Consider the following 22,590-nt stretch of genomic DNA (forward strand, 5'->3'; position numbering starts at 1 on the left):
TTTTTTAAACTCACTGAATTTTATTGCATTTATACCTGTGCAATGATCATCACAACCCAATTTTATAGCATTTCCATTCCAAACCCCCAGGCCATTCTCCTACCCCCAAGCTGTCTCCTTTGGAAACCATAAGTTTTTCAAAGTCTGTGAGTCAGTATCTGTTCTGCAAAGAAGTTTATCATGTCCTTTTTTTAGATTCCACATGTAAGTGATAGCATATTATGTTGGTGTCTTGCTGTCTGACCGACTTCACTTAGCATGATAATTTATAAGTCGATTCATGTTGCTGAAAATGCCATTGTTTCTTTCCTTCTAATGGCTGAATAATATTCCATTGTGTATATGTAACACATCTTTATCCACTCCTCTGTCAATGGACATTTAGGTTGGTTCCATGTCTTGGCTATTGTATATAGTGCTGCAGTGAACACTGGAGTACATGTATATTTTCAAATAATGGTTTTCTCTGGATAGATGCCCAGGAGTGGGATTGCTGGATCAGATGGTAATTCTATTTTTAGTTTTCTGAGGAGTCTCCATACTGTTTTCCACAGTGGTCATACCAGTTACATTCCCCAATAGTGTAATAGTGTTCCCTTTTCTCCACACCCTCTCCAGCATTTATTGTTTGTACACTTTTTGATGATGGCCATTCTGGCTGGTGTAAGGTGGTATCTCATAGTGGTTTTGATTTGCATTTCTCTAATAATGAGTGATGTTGAACATCTTTTCATGTGTTTTTCTGGCCATCCATATGTCTTCTTTGGAGAATACCATATCAAGTGTTATACTTAAATTCCCCCTCTAATTTTTTTAATTGAAGTATAATTGATTATAATATTGTATCAGTTTCAGGTGTACAGCACAGTGATTCAGTTAAATATAAATATATATATGTGTATATATATATAATTTTTCAGATTCCTTTCCCATATAGATTATTACAAAATACTGAATATTGTTCCCTGTGATATACAGTAGATCCTCATTGATTACCTATTTTATATATAGTAGAATGTATATGTTAATCCTAACCTCCTATTTTATCCCTCTGAATACCCTGTGTTGTTTTAAACTACTAAGTTAGTGGCCACAGTAGCCATAGAAATTGAATATTGCCACGTTCTCTTGTTTACTGCAAGCATGGATTTTCTTACTCATCTTATTAGTTTGGGATGTAGGCAGAAGAAAAAAAAATGCCGAGTCCAATTACTACTACTGACTTGAACAGAGAGAGTTTTATTTTTCTCATGTAACAAGAAATTCTGAGTAAGGCAACCCAAGGCAGGTGCTGCTGCTCAAATGTGTCATCCTGACCCAGACTCAATTTTGCTTCTGGCTCTGTCATTCTTAACAGGTGGTTTTCATTTTTAATTGTTGTAAGATGGGTGCCATTTCTCTAGGTATTCTGATTCTTGCTCCAAGAAGTAAGAAGATGAAAAGATGTATTATCTGTGATGTATATTTTGGTCAAAAATAATTTCCTTCTTTATATAATGTATTAGTCAGCTTGAAACTGCCATAGCAAAAAATACCGTAGACTGGGTGGCTTAAACCACAGAAATTCATTGCTCATAGTTCTGGCAGCAAGGATGTCTAAGAACAAGGTGCTGAAGGGCTTGACCCAATGGAGAATTCTCTTCCTGGCTTGTATATGGCCTCTTTCTTGCTGTGTACTCACATGAGCTTTTCTTGATGAGTGTATGTACGCGCGTGTGTGTAGAGTGCTATCTTCTTATAAACCACCAATCCTAGCAGATTAGGACACCACCCCATGACCTCATTCAACCTTATTTACATCCTAAAAGCCTTATCTCCCGTTGGAAGTTAGGGCTTTAACATATGTGTTTGGAGTGGACACAATTTAGTCCATGCCTATAGTCACTCAACTGAGTTCTATTTGTAAATATCTTATCTCTTTAGCTAGACTTAAATTCCTCTTGGGAAGTGTCCATGATTTATGTTTGCTTCTGTCTTTATTCAGTGTTTCCCACCTAGTTATTGGACATCTAGTCACAAATACATATTTGATGATGGTGACACTGGGTCACTTAACAAATACAGTGTCTCAGTGATCCTTCCTACTTTACTGATTCTCATTTTCCTACGATGATCCAGGTTTAGTTTTATATCTCATTACAGTTTAGCTTGACAAATGACTAACATGAAGAATTAAGAATTAAATCCCATCCAGTCTTAAATTTTCTACTTAGGATGGTCATAGGTAATAATCTTGTTATTTCTGGCCAGTGACAAATAAGTCCTCCTTACTCATTCTGTCTTCTCTTTACTCTTCCTCCCTTTCTCCCCCCCCAACTGCCCCCTCTCCCTCTTTCCCCCTCTCTCCCTCCCTATCACTCCCCCTCCCTCCCGTTGTCTGTTTAGGTTTTCATTTTTTCTAGGGTTATGTAAACACATTATGAGGAAAAAAGAGTCAACCGTTCCCTTAACTGTGAACAAGATCTTAAATTTTAAAAAAGAAGAGTGTAAAAATGATCCTAGACAAGTACTGAATTTTCTTTTTATGCATTAATGCACACTTTTTAGATCATTTGTATCTTGTAATCTATCAAATCAAAGCCTGTGGGTAGACTCTAATCCATGAATTATTGACAGCAGCGTCAGTAGTGTGTCCTTTGAGGCTCTGACAGTCTATTTTGTAAAAGCCTAAGTGGTTTTTTTTAATGTGTGGTTCAATAGTGGTTTGCTATGCCAAAGAAGTTTAGACTCAGACTTTACTTAGGAGCAATTTAGAAGTTCATTTAATTCATAACTTTTGAGGGAATGATAGTGTAAATTAGTGATACATGAATTTAAGCTGCTTTTAAAAAGTCTGTTTTATATATATATTTATATTCTATTCTCACCAAAGCAGATTTTCTAATTTGATTTAGAAATAATAAAGAATCTTTTAGGATCTTGCTGTAAGTTCTTTAGGAATACAGACACCAATGATTTCAGTACATAGAGTTAAGAATGGCAAAAAGTGGTAATAGGATCTTAGCAGGCTAATGGTTTTGGAACTGAATTTCTATTTTTTATTTTAACATCTCTAAAATGACCCCTCACTCCTGCATTGCCCACTTTCATACTGTTACCTTTTACTTACTTCACTGATATCCTTCCGAACATTAGTGCTTTGCCCTCTACCCTACACACATAAATAAGCCCCTGATAATTAACAAAGCAACATGGTTTTTAAAAGTCTGACTAATACATAGGCTATACATATGAGTATGTAAGTTATATTGGATTTCTTTGTGTAATAGAGTTCATTAATGTCTTAATGCAACTGTGATAGAGATTACATGTGGAAATCTTTTTTGTAATCTTAAATACAGAAACTATTTAGAAGAGTCAAAAGCACATGAGTCAGTATTAGATCTGTCTCTTAAGCCCTGCCTGGGCCGAACATTAGCTTTTTGGCCTTGGGCAGTTGCTTTTAACTATTTAAGCTATGGTATCTTAGCCTATAAAACATAATAAGAATGTGCCCACCTGTTGTTTATTGTAGTAATTAAATTTCATAATTCAGTTACAGTGCTGGCACATATTAAACATTCAATAAAAGTCAGCCATTGTTATATAGGTTGGCACCAAAACATTCCCTTCAAGTCATTTCAATCACTTCTCTATAATCCTATCTTTAAAATAATTGGTACCTATGTGAATATTAGCAAAAATGAAAATATCAAGCTCTTACCAGGGAACATCCTGACATTTTAATGAATAAATGAACATATTTATTAATTTTATTTATTTTTAATCAATTGTTAATATTCTTGCTTAAGATAGTTGAAAAAGAACTAAATTGATGGGAAACATCTGTGATAACATTTTATCCTGTCTTATTGCATTTTTGAGGGGTAGTAAACCCCTTCTAAAGTAGACTCATGTCCAGTCTGGCTTCATATTATAATAAATTCCAAATTAATGGAGCCCAAATAGAGATTTTTATCTTAATTTAATTCATGGGATATTATCATCACCACTGATTTGGAATGACAATTCTGCTTAGTAGCTCTGCTCTTTGATAGCAAAAAATGCTTTTAAAAAATGAGACCTAGAAAGCCTTTTTATTTTCATTTCCATTTTCTAGGACAATTCAAGCTTTTACAAAGCTAAAAAAAAACTTAAAAAGATTCTCATGTATTCACTGCAGCCTTTGTAATACAAAACAAATTAATCCCAAGGAAAAGAGCACCCCTCTTCAATAACTGTGAAGCTGTTGGAATGATAACAATGTAGTTCCTGAACACCCACGTCTCCATTAGACATTTACTCCATATGCAAACTGAGTAATATGCTTCCTATATCAAGGGCAGAAGTGAACTTGGCAAGTGGTCAGGAGGGACTTCTTCAGTATACCAGTCAAGAAAGGGTCTCAGATGCACACAGGGATCTCTTATTTCCTTGAGTTGAGTAATCCATCGCTTCCTATGTGCCCCCTTTTCTTGACTCTACTCAAGTAAATGGTTGCTATAATTATTAAAGTAATTAGTCCTAGAAAAGAGAGCTCTTCAGCAGAGCTCCAGTTAAGGGTCTATATTGCCACATTTCAGAGTTCCAACAGGAGGCTAGGATGGAAGATCTGGTGAGAAAAACAATGGGAAAAGTAGCCCCAAGATATGAATCCTGACTTCCCTCACCAGGGTTCCTCACTGCCAGGGTGCTCCCAACTCTGTAACCCTGCTGCATGCTGACTTCTGTTTCTGAGCTGGCAACTTCCAGCTCCTCCTGAGTTAGAGGACCTGAGACTACTGTAGGCCCACTGAATTATCTCAATCTTGATTTGCACCAGAGCTAAGGATTTTTAGTGGTAAGATATGTCGTGTGAGCCCAGAATATACAGCATATCTTTTTATTGAGGTATGAGTGACATGCAAAAAGCATATTTAATATATGTTACTTAATGAGTTTGGACATGTGTACATCCGTGAAACTGTTAGCACAATGTATGCCATAAACATGTCTGTCTTCACCAAAGGTTTATTCTTGTCTTAATTATTTACTATTATTTTCTGTGATAAGAACACTTAAGATCTATCCTTTTAGCAAAACTTTACATATACTGTAAATTATTATTAACCGTAGGCACTAAATGGTGCAGTAGATCTATAGAGCTTATTTATCATTCATAACCAAAAATGTGTACCCTTTGAGCTTCTTTGATCTCTGACTTAAATTATTTCAGACTCTCAACTCTTATTCAATTTAATAAACATTCGCTGAGTGTGTGTTCAGAGCAGGGATCTGTGCTGAGGGTCTAAAGGGTATAGAGTTGAAGGCAAGTTTTAGATTTTCCTTCTGTGAACTCAAAAATTCATGATCGATCAAATGGAGAAGTGCAAAATTCCTTGTAACTACATATAGAAAACTGTGTGGTCAACTGGCCCCATGTTCAAGCTTTAATAATATCTTATGAGGAGTGCTTCCTAGTTGATTAAGATATATTTTCAGACACTTGGCCTCATAGTCTGTTGTATACTTATCATTATCTACCCATTAAAGGACCAATATAAAATATAATTTTGGTATATGACATACTAGCCTGGACAGCATGATGCAATTAGACACTTAAAACATCATTTCCTAAAAACATATTTGATTTGCAATTAAGCATTTGTTAAGGTATAACATGATAGATAAAAATGTAAGTGAAGAAAATGGTCCTGATGAATCAGAAATGTTGCTAAAGTTACAATGTAACTGCAATGACAATATGTTCTTTGTTTAGATAAATAGGAGACAAAGGGGAGATTCTCAAGGACTTAAAGTTGGTGCTGTAAGTCAACTAAGTACAATCTAAAAACTGCTTTTCTCATTTATAGTTTGAAAGAGGAAATTGACCAGGGATAATTGACATAAATATATCTCTCATAGTTTCTGAGGAAATTCATGTGGAAAATAAGAACCAACAGAGCTTATAGTAAAACATCAGGTGAATGCTGTCAGATTAAGCCTGGAGAAAGGTCAGTGTCCCCTAGAAGTTCTTCCATTGCTGTCTCTTTCCCCACTGTGATCTTTACCACACCCACCCCAGGAGTTACCTGAATCCTCTACTTAGTATTAAATAAATATTTGTGATTGAACAAATAAATTTGGGGTTGTCTGGCAAAGGATTCTATTGTGTAACCACGTTGAGATGTAATAGGAAAGACATTTCTTAAAAGTCAAAAATCATCCATGATGCACTATAGGACTATTACAATAGTGAAATGACAAGCCTTTCCTTTGAATTATTAGACTACTTACATTCCTTCCCCTCCAATATACCCAATAACACATTATACTCAAACTATGCTATGGAACCTCCTGGTTAGAATCTCTGGAGTTAAGAGAGACTGTGTGCAAATTCCTACTTTGGTGACATCCTATCCATTTGACCTTAGGCATATTATACAATCACTGAATGCCTCAGTCTCCTGGTTTGTGTAAAGAAAGTAATTATTACATCCACCCTCTGTGAGCATTGAGAAAGGTATAATGTGATAATGTATATGAAGCCCTTGACAGTTCCCGATGTAGAAAACACTCCATAGGTGTATATAAAAGTTTATAATATCTAGAGTTGACTTATTCACTTTCTCTCTCCTGATCGCCTCATTTTGATGAATTAAGATTAGTATCCTTCTAAGTGCCAAGGTTCAAAACCTTAAGCATCATCAACTCCTTCCTTTATTTGTGTTTAAACAGCACATATGATTAGTGGCTGAAATCTGGCATTTTTTTCATCTACCATTTTGTCGTTTTGATATCTCCATGTGTTCCATCCATTCTCACCATGACTATGCATTTCTTCTCATCTATGTTATTGTGATGGTATCCCCACAAAGGAGACCCTTATCTCTTCTTATTCTAATCCTTCCAGATTAATCCTCCAAAAAAGTTTTATTTTGACAGTAGTTAACATTTATAATAACAAAATGATTGTGGTTACTATTCATTCATTCATTTAATGACTATTGATGGATCAAATGTTATAAGCCAGGCAATGTTCTAATCACTAGGGATATATCATTCAATAATGTAGATAAGTCCCTGCCCTCAGGAAGCTTAAATTGTGGTGAACATACTAATTCTACAAATAATAATAATTTAAAACTAACAAAATATAGTTCTATAAAATATTAAACTCTATTAAATGTTTTTATTATTATTTTATGGTCATACCTTCAGCATACAGAATTTCCCAGGCTGGGGATTTGATATGAGCTGCAGTTGGGACCTGTGCTGCAGCTGTAGCAACACCAAATCCTTTAACCCACTTTACCAGGTCAGGAATCGAACCCAAGCTTCCATAAGTGACCTGAGCTGCTGCATTCAGATTCTTAACCCACTGTACCACAGTGGCAACTCCAGTGCTTATTATTATTAATCACTTCATTATATGCCTAAATATTGCCAGTCATAGTGATACCTATTTCATATATATTGCCTGTAAACTTTAGATAACCTTGAAAATTAGATATGATTCTCATTTTCCAAGTGAGGTAACTGAGGCCCAGACAGTTTAAGTAACTTACTTAGCATCATACACTTAGTGGGAATCAGATCCATTATGTGACTGTAAGTCTATACGATAGTAAAACCAAGCAATATTCATTATAAGTTACCTTTCTTGTATGATTTAATAAATGGCTAAAAAATTCATTTAATATTAACTAAAATACCCATCAACCCTTGCTTAGCCATTTTTTCCAACTTTATTGCATGCTTCTTCAGTTCTTACAAACTACCTTCAAGCCATATAGGGACTCAAAGCACATTCTACTTTCTTCCCTAGGGACAGTGTCCCCTTGAGTTCCCTAGAGTTAGGATATTCTTTCTGTCTCTGTATCTCTCTCCTTCCCTCTATCCTCTCCCTTTCTCTCCTGACATCCAAGATCCCAGAAGCCAATAAACTTTTTTGATCTCCCCACTATAACTGAACTTCTCCAACATAGACCCCATTGAATTTTTGACATTTGTATATTTCATTAACTTTAAGCTACCTTTTTTTATAGAATTTGAATAAATATTTTATTATCTTCAATCAACTAGATTTACTCTTTGATCTCTGTATCACTCTGTATGATAGTATTTATAGTAATAATACCTTACATATTATATGAGCCCAGTATATTGATGGAAATTTAGGGGAGGAAACAGATGATCTCTTAGTTTGTATGAGGAAGTGGCTGCCAACCACTCCATATTTATATGGACTTAGTTGTTGAAAACTTTAAAATCTATATGAGATTAATAATTATGGTTGAATTATGGTAAGTAAATGCAAAAAAAAAAAAAAGAAAAGATACATTAGGAGTTCCTGTTATGGCTCAGTGGAAACAAATCAGACTAATATCCATAAGGATGTGGGTTTGACCCCTGGCTTCACTCAGTGGGCTAAGGATCTGGCATTGCCGTGATCTGTGGTGTAGGTTGCATATGTGACTCAAATCCTATGATGCTGTGGCTTTGGCGTAGGCAAGCAGCTGTAATTCCAATTCGGCCCCTAGCCTGGGAACTTCCATATGCTACAGATGTGGCCCTATAAAGCAAAAAAAAAAAATTAAAAATGGCATGTTAGATATTGGCTTGAATCTAACTTTTTCCTTTTTTTCCAGCAGCTTCTTATCCAGGGTCTGATTATTATGAAATTTTCAATGATTTCCTTAGTAAGGACTACCAGGACTTTAGAACTTATCTTTGGATACACTCTTGGGATCATTCCAAAGTCAGAGGGAATGTTTAAATTGAAAGGACAAAAAAAGCAATTGGCTTTTCATAACCCTACAGTATAGATTGGTGTGCTTTAAAATGGAATTTTTAAAGAGGAGTCTTTTCTGATACCATGAGACAGGAAAGCCTTAGGTCAGAGACATCTTTATAAAAAATGCCTTGAGGGAGGCCCAGATGTATTATCTAGAGGCCTTTCACCTCTTCCTTTAGCCCTGGTGCCTGTCACATCACCATCAATCCATTTCTAGCATTTTACTTAGCTATGAACTTCTTAAAGTGACAAGAGAATGATTCATAATATGTAGTAAGGCTTCCAGGAAGCTTTTTTACTTTAAGCTACAGGGCAAGTGAATCAGCCTTTTGCTTTCTCTCAGGAACTACTTATCTTCAATGTTTCAATTAAAGGTCAAAAAATGAAAGAAGACACTCTGGTCGTCTATTATGGTATTTTGTTCCCATTGTCAGAAAATCTGTTCTTTCATAGTTGTCTCTCAACCTGTTCAAGATTTGTGCTTTTCTCCCCCTGTTTCTGATTAAAAATGTGAGAAATTTTCTCAGGAGGTCTGGAAGTCTTTACACACAGAAAAGGAAGACATGAAGAATTATAATCACTTTCCAAAAGGGAGAAAAAGTGCCTCCCATGGTTAAGGATAATGTTTGTTTAAAGCCTTCGCTGATGCCGAAACTTGGCCTCTGTGCACAAAATCAAATTGAAACCAACAGTATTTATGACTTCAACCTAGCTAGAACCTAGGTTGGGACTTGAACCCACATGCCAGGACTCGAACCCAGCTTAAACCCAGATTGGGACTTGAACCCATGTGCCAGGAATCAAACCAAACCAAAACCCAGATTAGGACTTGAACATGCATGCTGGAGCTTGAACCCAGCCTAAACCCAGATTGGGACCATTCACAGTTTTTAAATTAGAATTAGTCACCCGGTGTTAGGACTTAACTGAGGTTCAGGTTTTTAGTGCCTCAGTGCAGAAGAAATTCAGGAAGAGAGGAAGTGATAGGCATGAAATAGATTTATTAAGATTGGATGCTTGCGAGAGATGCAAGTGGGCATGCAAGGAGGCTCTCTCCACAGATTAGGTGGGCTATAGTTTTATCATCCAAGGTGAGTGGGAGTGGTTAAAGACTACCTCATCCTGTTTCTTCCTGTTCCTTCGGAGCAGTAGCTCCTCCTTAGTATCTGGTAAGAGAGTGTTTGACCCTATAAGGTTAAACTAGGACTGTCATGGTGCTTATTCAAATCAGCAGAAGGGTTGTCCTTAAACTCCTACCCTAGGTCTGAACCTGAATGCAGGCCTTACCCCATCCCCCACCCAATGATCTGCAGCATATCTCGTGCCTCCTCTAGTCAAGCAAGCCTTCGTCATTCTGATAGCTTTCTTGAGCAATTATTAACTTAAAATGATCTCCCAAAGTCCCCTAGGTTTTTCTCTCTATCTTATGGTCCCTTAATGGGACTTTTACAACTACCTCTGTAACTATCTACTCCATCTTTATCAGAATCTAGGAGATAGAGTTTTGAGTGAAGTAGAAAAGAATAGCTTTATTGCTTTCTCAGACAAAGAGAGACACATCAGGCTAAGGCTCTCAAAACTGTGTGTCCTTCCCCAGGGAGGTTTGTGAGGATTTTATAGTCCAGGATTCAAGGGGTAGCCTTGCTGAAAAAGATGAGGATGTGTAGGACTTGCATTTCTTCAATCTAGAGTTCATCTGACTTCAGGTGATCTCATGGGCCTCTGTGGTTCTCCAGGTTGTCAAAAATGTGACCTTCTCTCTGGAATGCTTCATGGAGTAGTTAATATCCTCCAATTGTTGGGTTTTTTAGTTCTTCAGAGAAGCTCAAAGATATTGTTGTGTGTATCCCTTGAGTATGAACCAGGACCCTGCCTCAAGGCTGTAGTATTGTTCCTTGATTGTTCCTTCCTTATCTCTGCATCCTCTACTTTTCCTGATAAGCAACTGTTTGAACCTGCTCTTTGGAACTCAGGGAAGGTCATGGAGGCTGAATGAAGTCTATTTCCTACAAACAGGGCATGGGGAGCACAGAGAGGCTTTTATGCCCAGAAGCCCCACAAAGTCCTGCTTGGTTTTGATACCAGAATCTGGGTTCTTGTTCATAGCAGTTGAAGAATGAACTCCATGAACACACAGGCAGCAAGCAAGCCAAGTCTTTATTAAAGGAAAGCAGATAGCTCCCAGGGATGCTGGAAGCAGGAGAAGAACCCCCTTCTCTATTGTCCTATAGGGATTTTTATCTCTTAAAGTTGGGGAGGGTACCAACGTGGGGTTCAGAAAGATGTGTTTTTTTTTTCTCCTATTGGCCTTGCTCAATTACCCATATCAGTTCTTGTTCAGTAGGATCTTAGGGGTGGAAATGTCCCGTAAGTCTCATAGTTTCTTTGTCCTTTTCTTCCCTTAAACTGAGTCACAGGGTGTTAGGGATTAATGTCCATCTGGGCATAGGTACACTCCCTATAGTAAACAAAGCCTTTGGGAGATTACTCCCTGGAGCCCTTAAACTACAAATGTTAATCAATGGCCATATCAAAGAATGCATCGAACCCCATGCTCCTACACTGACTACCTGAGTTATTATTCTGTCTCAGTTTCATTGCCAAAAGAGACTAAAGGCAAAAATTTATGAGTTAAACTAAAATATCTTTTACAAAGTTAAAATCATTCCTCTTAGTACTTTATTTTGTGTCTGCATAACTAGGTAAAGAGGGGGCTAAATAAATTTATGCAATCATATTATTAGATGCTTACAAAGCACCAGGTTTTCATGAATGATGTCTTCAATCCTCACACCAACTCTGTGAGATAGATTCTTTGTTATGCTCCTACCCTACAGGGGAGAACTCTGAAGTATAGTAAATTGCCCCAGGTCAAAGTGCTAGGAAGGGACTGGGTGTGTGCTTGATTCTGTGAAGTCTGATATTAAACCTCCTTTCTTAACCACTGTGCATTACCATTTTAGAATGTGGGAAACTGATATGGAAATTTCATACTCCTAGCATTAAGAAAGGGTTTGGAATCTGAAGTATTTTAGTGATTCCTCTGTTTCAATTGCCGTATATGAGTTACAGTAAGATACTTCTAAGAACATTATTCTTAGTTTTTAAAAAATCATTCAGGAACTATTAATTATATTCCTTAATCCCAAATCAATTTATATGTATTGGATATCTCAGGAACTAATTATGGACATTAACGAACATTTAACAAATTTTTGGATGATTGTGTGTGTTGACTTAAAAAAATGCACAACCTGAAAGTTGAGCGTTAAGTTTTATTTGGGGCAAAATTAAGACTTAAGCCCAAGAGACAGCATCTCAGGTAGCCCTGAGAAAACTGCTCCAATGAGGTGAAGGGAGAACCTAGGATATATGAGTTTTTGCAACAAAGGGAAGGTAGTAGGCACAAAAGATTTACAGGTAACCAGATTTACAGAAAAAGTTTTACAGAATACCAGTTTCTATGAGAAGATGTAAAGGTCTGGACTTACTGGAAACACTCCTTTGATATGCACTTCAGCTATGAGCCAGTATTCTTTCTTTCCTGAGTTCCCTCAGGGCTCACCAGTCTACTCTTGGGAGTGACTGCATTGACTGATGATCATGACATCTTTTGTTTTGTCCAATTAACTACAGCCCAGGAGGCAATATTCAGGGTAGCTCTGAAATACTACCCCAGAGAGAAGAGGGGAAATCTCAAGATATAAGTGATAAAGGTGAAGGGGGAGGTCCATGCACACATTTTGCAGTTTGCTGCTGGTCTTGTGAAGGTTACTACTAGTCACGAAGAGCAGACACCACCATGAAGGGTTTTAGTGTTTTTCTAGATTTGAGGAGATACAAGAAGTGGGTTCATAAAATCTAACTATCTGAAGGCCTGCTTTTCCAGTTTTCCCAGAGCACAGAATGCCTCACTCCTGATCTCCACCCTGAGTTCTTCTCGGGAAGTGCTGCAGTTCTGCAGCTGTAGTGGCTCATGATTTAATCCATGTAGAGGCTGATGGCAAGTGCCAGACTCCAGTTTGCATGTGAAACTACAGTTTGTTTAATTAACTTTCACTGTCCCTCTTCATGTGTAAATCACTGTGCAGTGTGATTCTACACTATATGATCTAAATTTCTAAATGCCCCTGGGAAGTATGTATATGCCAACCTGTTCTAAAGTCGAGGTCACAGATACCTAAGAGATTTAATAACTCACTCTAAGTCAGCAGATGGAAAGGGACAAAACTCACATTTTGAATTCTGATAATTTCTGAGGCCTAAAAGTTTATCAGCTATTCAGTGGCATAAATCACCTTTAAAAAAAAATCCCCATGCTAAAATACAATTCACTATGCCTGATGTAGAGTTTTGGGAGAATTGTTTAAGGGCCTGTCTTCAAAATCATAAAGTACAAGTTCTAGCAAAGATTCATCAGTGGATTATATTAACACACTTGTGTCTGGCAGATTTAAAACCAACCAGGGATTGTAGTAATAGTATTCCAAATACTTCTATTTTTAGGGACTTCTAAGTCCCCAAAATCTTGATCTTCAACTCTTAGCAATTGAAAATATTAAGAATGAGTGGTACAATTCCTTCTACATCTCAACACATTTGTAAATAATTAAAATTTATTATAATTGACTTGTATAAATCTTAAGGAAATTATGGCATTTCTAATTAAAACAAGGATATTAAAACAAAGAAAAAATCTAGAACATATGTAGAGGAGGAAATAATGGGATGTAAGATTTTATAATTCTATATTCAGGGAAGTTTTGCTATCAATAAAATGAAATGGACCAATGTCTCTCAATAGCCACTGCCCCCACAATGTGTTAATGAGTCCAAGAGAGATAAAATAACTCCTAAGCAAACCCTATTGGTGAATCTCAATGACATCATCATGTCTATTATATTAACCTTGACAGAGTACATAGGTCACATTCTTCTCTAACTGCTGTTTTATTCACAAACTGCAGTGATAAAAAATCTGTACATTTGGTGGCTTGTAAGGCATGAGCTAGTTTTTGGTTGTGAAATTACTGAGAATCAAAATGATTGAATTTGGCTATCTGCAGATGTAACCCTATGCTATGGCTGGTTCATGTATACCTATGTAGAAGGACATTTACCTGAATAAAGTTATAATAGTTTTCTGGTTGAAATAGCATAGAAAAATGGTGACTTAGACAAAAGAAAACCTTTATATTCCTCAACTTGTCTATAATACCATCAAAATTTTGAAATTGGCAACTTCTTTTGGCACATGCATTACTCCAGTGGGAGTGTATATATGTCAGGTGGTCAGAGTTTAATGCTACTATTCTTGAGGGTTTTCTTTCTTTTTTTTGCTAATTATATATTTTTTTGTCATAAAAACACTTAACATGAGATCTGCCTGATATAATTTTTTTTAGTTTACAATATATATTTGTTGACTGTAGATGAAATGCTGTACTAGAGCTTATTCATCTTACTTAAATGAAAGTTTATACCTTTTGACTAGTAATGCCCATATACCCCCTCCTCCCAATCCATGGCAACCACCATTCCACTCTGCTTCTATGATTTTGACTATTTTAGATACTTACATATATATATGGCATTTGCCTTTCTGTAATTGACTTATCCCACTTAGCATAATGTCCTCAAGGCTTATCCATATTGTGCCATATTACAGAATTTCCTTCTCTTTGTTTTTTTATTTTTTTTAATTTAACATTTGCATTTTACTGCTTTTGCTTCAGGTTAAGAATGTTGCAGAGAAAGACAAATATATGATATTACATGTGGAATCTACAAAAATGATGCAAATGAACTTCTTTACAAAACAGAAAGGTGGGGAGGCATAAATTAGGAGTTTGGGATTAACATATATAACACACTACCAAATATCAAATAGATCATCAACAAGAACCTACTATACAGCACAGGGAACTCTACTCAATATTCTGTAATAACTTATATAGGAACAAAATCTGAAAAATAATGAATATATATATGTATAACTGAATCATTTTGCTATACACTTGAAATTAATACAATATTGTTCAGCCAATATAAAATAAAAAGTAAATTAAAAAATGTTGCTTACAGGCTGAAATGTACAAGTTAGCCATTTCTAAAGGCTCTGAATTTTAAGGGTATACAGTTTTCCAATCATATAGAGATAAAAACTTGCAGAACAGAGAATAACATTTGTCTTATTGGAGGTTTATAGGAACATCATGACATGACCTAAGTGGACAGCTGCAAGAACAAAAGGTTGAGACACCAAGAAATTTGCAACAATGACCCCCACATCATCCATTTAGTAAAAAAGAAGCCTGAATTCTGACTTGAGTTAAATGGCTTTCTAAGACACTAGTCCATCATTTTTTCAGTCTCTTGGCTTCCTATTCCTCAGTCACTATTCCTGGCCCCAACACCGCATCTCCCAGTTTATTGGCCTGCTGTGTGGTGAGCAGAATGAGTTTGGACTAGGTAACAATAGAAGTGTTCTGTGTCTTGATTGTACTTTTGGTTACACAAGCTATACAGATATGTTAAAGTTCTCACAGAACTTAAAACTAAAAAAATACATTTTAATTTACATGTGAAATTTTTTTTATTACTCAAATGAATTGATCACATCTGTAGTTATATAATGATCATAACAATCCATTTCACATGATTTCCATCCCATAGCCCAAGCACATCCCCCCACCCCCCAAACTGTCTCCTCTAGAGACCATAAGTTTTTCAGTGTCTGTGAGTCAGCATCTGTTCCGCAATATGCACCCATGGCATATAGAGGTTCCCAGGCTAGGTGTCTAATCGGAGGTGTAGCTGCTGGCCTATGCCAGAGCCACAGCAATGCAGGATCCAAGCCATGTCTGTGACCTACACCACAGCTCACAGCAACGCCCAATCCCTAACCCTGAGTGAGGCCAGGGATCGAACCCGCAACCTCACGGTTCCTAGTCGCATTCGTTAACCACTGAGCCACGATGGGAACTCCCGAGAATCTTTTCCCTTATATTTTCTTCTATGAGTTTTAGAGTTTTATATTTTTAATTCAGTTTGAGTTGGATTTTGTCTATGTAAAATTGGGGTCCAAATTCATTCTTTTTCACATGGGTATCTGTTTTCCTAATGTAATTTGTTAAAGAGACCATCCTTTCCCTTTCTTATAATATTGGTATGCCTTTTGAACATCAGTTGACTAAATACATGGAATTTATTTCTAGGATTCTATTTTGTTCACTTGGTCTATATGTCTGTATGCCATCACCATACTGTTTTGATTCCTATAGCTTAAAATAAGGATATATTATGCCTCTAACTTTATGGCTCTCACTATTGATATGACTATTCATGGTTTTTTGTGTCTGTATGTGTTGTAGAATTATTTTTTCTATTTCTCTAAAAAATGCCATTGAGATTTTACATTAAGTCTGTAGATTGGTTTGAGTAATATGGACATTTTAATAATATTAAGTCTTTTAATCCAGAACATAGGATGTCTTTAAATTGGTTTGTGTCTTTACTTTCTTTAATCAATCTTTTAAAGTTTTTTGATATGTGAGTCTTTCACCTCCTTAGTTGTTTAAGTATTTTATTATTTGTGGTGCCTTTGTAAATGATATTGTTTTCCTAATTTCATTTTTGGGTAATTCATTGTTAGTGCATATAAACACACCTGGTAATTTATATGTTGATTTTGTATCCTGCAATTTTACTACATTTGTTTGTTTGTTCTAACAGGGTGCTTTTTTTTTTCTCTTTGTTTTCTATTTATTTGTGTCTTTATGGACTTCTATATACAAGATGATGTAGTCTGCAAACAGAGCTATTTTACTTCTTTATTGCTTATTTTTCATGCCTTTCATTGCTTTCTATTACCTGTGTGCTCTGGCTAGGACTCCCAGTACTCTGTTGAATACAAGTGACTAGAGTGGACATCTTTGCCTTGTTCCTGATCTTAGAGGAAAAATTTCAGTTTTGACCATTGAATAAGAAATGGGCTTTCCAATTTAGCCATTATTATTTTGAGGTAATTCACTTCCATTTCTAGATTGTTGAGAGTTTTATCATGAGAAGATGCAGAGTTTTATTAAATAATTTTTCTGCATCTATTAGGATAATAATTGGACTTTTATTGTTTATTCTGTTAATGTGGTATGTCACATTAATTGATTTTCAAACATTGAACCATCCTTGCATCATAGGGATAAATCTACGGTGTATGATCCTTTGAATAAGCTCTTGGCTTCTGTTTGCTAGTATTTTGTAGAGGGTTTTTGTGTCTATATTCATCAGGGATATTTGCATGTAGTTTTCTTTTCTCCTGATGTCTTTGTCTGGCTTTGGTATCAGGTAATGCAGCCATCATGAAAGGAATTTGGAGGTGCTCCCTTTTCTTCAGTATTTTAGAAGATCTTGAGAAGGATTAACATTATTTCTTCTTTAAATACTTGGTGGAATCGAAAATTGAAACCATCTCATCTTGAGTTTTATTTGTTGGGAGATTTTTGATTACCTATTCAATCTCCATACTAGTCATAGATCTTTTCAGACTTTCTATTTGTTCATCTTTTAGTTTTGGTAGGTTAAAATCTTTTGGAATTCATCTGTTTTCTAAGCTGTTAAGTTTTTGGCATTTCGTTGTTCATAGTAGTCTCTTAAGAATCTTTTTAATTCAGTGGCAGCAGTTCTAATGTTCTTTAATTTCTTATTTCATATATTTGATTGTTTTTCTTTTTTTCTAAATAAGCATTTGTCAATTTTGTTTATCTTAAAAAACTCATCTCAGTTTTTTGTTTTTCCTATTATTTTCTAATTTCTACTTAATTTATTTCTGCTTTACTTATTTATTTTGCTGCGAACTTTGGGTTTAATTTGTTCTCTGTTGTATAGTTCTTTGAAGTCTTAAGTTAGGTTGTTTATGTGAGATTTTTTTTTTTTTTAATGTCAGTGCTTATCTCTGTGAACTTTCTTTTCCTCTTGGTACTGTTTTTGCTGCATCCTGTAAGTTTTGTTATGTTGTATTTCATTTTCTTTTGTCTCAAAATATCAATTTCCCTTTTGATTTCTTTTTTAACCCCATGATTATTCCAAAGTGTGTGGTTCAATTCCCACATATTTGTGAATTTTTCAGTTTTGCTTCAGCTGCTGATTTCTAGTTTAATTTGTGGTCAGAAAAGGTACTTGATATGATATAAATATTCTTAAATTTGTTAAGACTTGTTTTATGACTTAAAATATGACTGATCCTTGATGAAGAGCCAAGTGTACTTGAGAAGTATGTGTATTCTGCTCTTATGTGGTCAAATGTTCTGGGTACCATTGTTTTGTCTATTTGGTCTATAGTATTATTCAAATCCTCTGTTTCCTTATTGATATTTTGTCTGGATGTTCATTCCATTATTGAAAGTTGCATGTTAGTCTCCTGCAATTTTATATTGCTATTTATTTTTCCCTTTGATTTTGCCAGTGTTTTCTGTATATGTAGGTACTCTGATGTTGGAAGCATACATAATTTTAATTGTTATGTTTTCCTGGTTGAATTGCCTCTTTTATCATTATAAACATTCTTTGTCTGATGCGATGGTTTTTGAATTAAAGTCTATTTTGACTGATAGAAATAAAGCTGCCTCTGCTCTGTTTTAGTTACTGTTTGTAGGAATTACCTTTTTCCATCCTTTCACTCAGCCTATGTTTCCCCTTAAATTTAAAGTGTGTTTCTTATTTCTTGTAGACAGCATATAGTTGAGTCTGTTTGTTTGTTTGTTTTTGTATTTTGATTGGGGAATTTAAACCATTTACATTTAAAATAATTATTAGTAGGTAAGGATTTAATATTGAATTTTTTTAGTTGTTTTCTCTTAGTTTTGTATTTCTTTGTATGTTTGATTCCTTTTTATCTGTCTTCCTTTGTGTTTTGTTGATGTTTTGATAGACTTTGATTCCTTTCTCTTTCTATTTTATTTTATTATATTTTTGTGGTGACTTTGAAGCTTAAGTATCTTGTAATTATAACACTTTATTTAAGCTGATAACAGCTTAAGGTCAGTCACCCACAAAAATTGTATGCATTAGACAAAACAAGCCCCTCTCCCTTGTACAGGTGAAGATCCTCACCAATCAGCCTGGCTCAAGATTCTGGGGGTCTCAAAACCAACTTCTCCCTTCCCAGGAATAATCAAGCAGTTACGGTTTTTGTCCATTCATTCTGTGCTGAGTTGAAGGGGGAGGGAGCTATGATATGTAATCCAAACCACCATCTGTGTCCTTCCCATGTCCATCAGAGCTCCATGACTGGCAAGTCAAATACCAGTTCTTTAGGCACATCCAGAGAAATTGGCCATTGTATGCATGGATCAACCCTTTATCTCCCTTCCTCTCTCTCTCTGGGGAGAAGTTTAGAGCTGGGATTTTTCATACATACACTCTGTGCTAACTTGTGGGAGGTGGATTACTTATGGTGTCTACCAACCCAAGCCACTATTTTTCTCTCATAGGTGGCTAGACTATGCTGGACCCATCAGAGCTTCCAGAATAGCACAACTTTAAGTAACTCTGGAAAATTTGGAGTGCTAGATGCATGGATCTCCTCTTTCTCTCCCTTGGGGTAAGCTGAGAATTTGGATTTTTCATTTGTTTACTCTGTGCTATGTAGGGTGAGGATCTATGGATCCTCAAGCCTTTCCCTCCCTGGAGGAAGACTGTGGCTAGATGGTACTGGACTCATCAAAAATTAAGACAGAATCCAGTCCTCTGAGGCACCCCTCAGAAATATTGGGGAACTTGATATGTGTACCTAGCTCTTCCCTCCCCTAAGTGGAAATGGGAGCTAGGAAATCTTTTGTTGATCATGTGATTCTGTACCTGGGGCAGGGACTCTGGTGAGAGGTTTTTCCAGGTCTCCCTACTGGCTTTGATGAGTCTGATTTCATATTCTCCTGTGCTATAGCCTTTCAATTATTTTCTAGATTTTTTTCACAGATGGAATTTATCTGTGAATTGTTGCTGAATCACTGTGTTTGTAGGTGAGAGGAGGTAGAAGGCTTCCTACTTTGCCATCTTGCTGATGTCACTACCATCAAAGTGTCCTTACTCTTCCAATTCATACATATTGAGGCAATACTGAGACATTGTACAAATCATTGTATGAATCAGGGAGCCATCATTACAATAGAATACAATGTAAGTAGTGCCCTCTAAACTGTAAAATTATGTTGCTCTTCTGTTAGTATATTTTGTAGATTGAATTAAGACTTAAATCCACACGGGAGGAAAACATCATGAAAAGAGTGAGCTAGGCAGCTACTAAAGTTGAGCCTTGTCTATATCAGAGGGTTAGCTCATTGGCTTGAATTGTATTTCCCTAATGAATAAAGATATTGAGCATCCATTTTTCCTTGTGCTTATGGACTATTTGTATGTATTCTTCAAAGAAATGTCTATTCAAATATTTGACTAATTAAAAAATGGGCTTTTTGTTTTTTAATTTTTGAGGTCTTTATATGTTATTGTAACAGTTCATTATGTATTTTGAATATATGTACTTTATAACATAAATGATTTGCAAATACTTTCTTGATGGTGCCCTTTCCAGTAAAAAGTTTTTAATTTTGATGAAGTCCAATGTATCTCTTTTTCTTTTGTTACTTATAAATTTGGTGTTAGATCTAAGAAACCATTGCCTAAGCCAAGGTAACAGAGATTTACTTTTAGGTTTTCTTCTATGAATTTAATAGTTTTAGCTCTTGTATTTATTTATTTTAAATAATTCAACAAATTTTATTATAGTTGTACAACTATCATCACAACCTAATTTTAGAACATTTGCATCCCAACCCCCCATTTCACCTCTCCTTCCATGCTACCTCTCCCCTTTGGTAACCATAAGTTTTTCAGATTCTGGGAGTCTGTTTCTGTTGTGCAAATAAGTTCATTCATATCCTTTTTTTATATTCCACATGTAAGTGATATTATATGTGTGTTTCTCACTGTCTGATTAACTTCACTTAGTATGATAGTTTCTAGGTACATCTATGTTGCTGCAAATGGCATTATTTCATTCTTTTTATGAATAATATTCCATTTTATATATGTATCACATCTTCTTTATCCACTTCTCTATCGATGGACATTTAGGTTGCTTCCATGTCTTGGCTAGTGCTGCAATGAACGTTGGGGTACATGTATCTTTTTGAGCCATGGTTTTCTCTAGATAGATGCTCAGTGGTGGGATTGCTGGATCATATGGTAGTTCTATTTTTAGTTTTTTGAGGAACATCCATACTGTTTGCCATAGTGGTTGCACCAATTTACGTTCCCACCTACAGTGTAAGAAAGTTCCCTTTTCTCCACACCCTTTCCAGCATTTGTTTGTAGAATTTTGATAATGGCCAGTCTGGCTGGTGTAAGGTGGTACCTCATAGCAGTTTTCATTTGCATTACTCTAATAATTTAGTGATGTTGAGTATTTTTTTCATGTGTTTTTTGAGCAATTTTATGTCTTTTTTCGAGAAATGTCTCTTTAGACCTTTTGCCCATTTTTTGACAGAGCTCTTTGTGTTTTTGATATTTAACTACAGGAAGTGTTTTTATTTTTGTGTTTTTTCATTTTTTTTGTCTTTTTGCCATTTCCAGGGCTGCTCCTGTGGCATATGGAGGTTCCCAGGCTAGGGGTCTAATTGGAGCTGTAGCTGCTGGCCTACACCACAACCACAGCAACGTGGGATCTGAGCCGCGTCTGCAACCTACACCACAGCTCACAGCAGCGCCGGATCCTTAACCTACTGAGCAAGGCCAGGGTTCGAACCCGCAACATCATGGTTCCTAGTTGGATTCCTTAACCACTGATCCACGACAGGATATTTTGGAGATTAATCCCTTGTCAGTCACTTATTTGCAAATATTTTCTCCCATTCTGTGGGCTTTTTGTTTTGTTTATGGTTTTCTTCACCATGCAAAACCTTTTAAAGTTTAATTAGGTTCCATTTGTTTGTTTTTGTTTTTGTTTTTTTCATTACTCTAGGAGGTGAATCTGAGAAGTTATTTCTCCAGTTTATGTCAGAGAGTGTTCTGCCTATGTTTTCCTCTAAGAGTGTTACACTATCTGGTCTTATATTTTGGTATTTAATCCATTTTGAGTTTATTTTTTGTGTATCATGTTAAGAATGTTCTAATTCATTCATTTACATGTAGCTGTCCAGTTTTCCTAGCACCACTTTTTGAAGGGACTGTCTTTTCTCCATTGTGTATTCTTGCCTCCTTTTTCACATATTATAACTCTTACATTTAGGTGAAGATTCATTTATATTAATTTTTGTATACACTTTTGAGACATTTTGATTTTGCATTTTGGTATTTATTTATACTAGCATTGTTTATTGAAAAGATTTTTCTTTTTCAATTGAATTGACTAGGTATATGTCAAAATCAATTGACTATAAGTGTAAAAATTTACTTATGAACCCTCAATTCTTTTCCAATAATCTTTGTATTTATAGTTATCCTAATAGGATACTATCTTGATTGCTATAGCTTTGCAGTAAGTTTTAAAATTGGAATGTGTGAATCCAACTTTTTCTTCTTTTTCAAGATAAGCTTTGCTGTTCTGGGACCCTTTATTTTCCAAATAAATTTTAAGACCAGTTTGTCAATTTCTTCAAAAAAGCAGAATTATGGGATTTTGATGAAGATTGTTTTAAATGTGTAGATTTATTTGTGGAGTACTACCATTTTGAGAATATTAAGTCTTCTAATTCCTGAACATGAGATTTTATTACATTTATTTAGAGATTTTTAAAAATTTTCATCAGTGTTTTGTAGTTTTTTCTTTTTTTTTTTTTTTT

General features: G+C 35.6%; 1 long non-coding RNA gene across 1 annotated transcript in view; it reads left to right on the plus strand.

Annotated features, from left to right (window-relative positions):
- Positions 1-20,362, plus strand: part of LOC146406377 (uncharacterized) — a 233,139-nt gene extending 212,777 nt beyond the window's left edge. Inside the window, exon 6 of the long non-coding RNA XR_014812013.1 lies at positions 19,246-20,362. This is a non-coding gene — a long non-coding RNA (uncharacterized LOC146406377). The remainder of the gene's footprint in view (positions 1-19,245) is intronic.
- The last annotated feature ends 2,228 nt before the right edge of the window (positions 20,363-22,590 follow it).

This window comes from Sus scrofa, chromosome 1 (genome assembly GCF_054392235.1).
Source record: "Sus scrofa isolate SSC_HxYL_T2T_F1_AM1 chromosome 1, Sscrofa_HxYL_maternal_Yorkshire_Landrace_v2.0, whole genome shotgun sequence".
NCBI classification, from domain to species: domain Eukaryota; kingdom Metazoa; phylum Chordata; class Mammalia; order Artiodactyla; family Suidae; genus Sus; species Sus scrofa.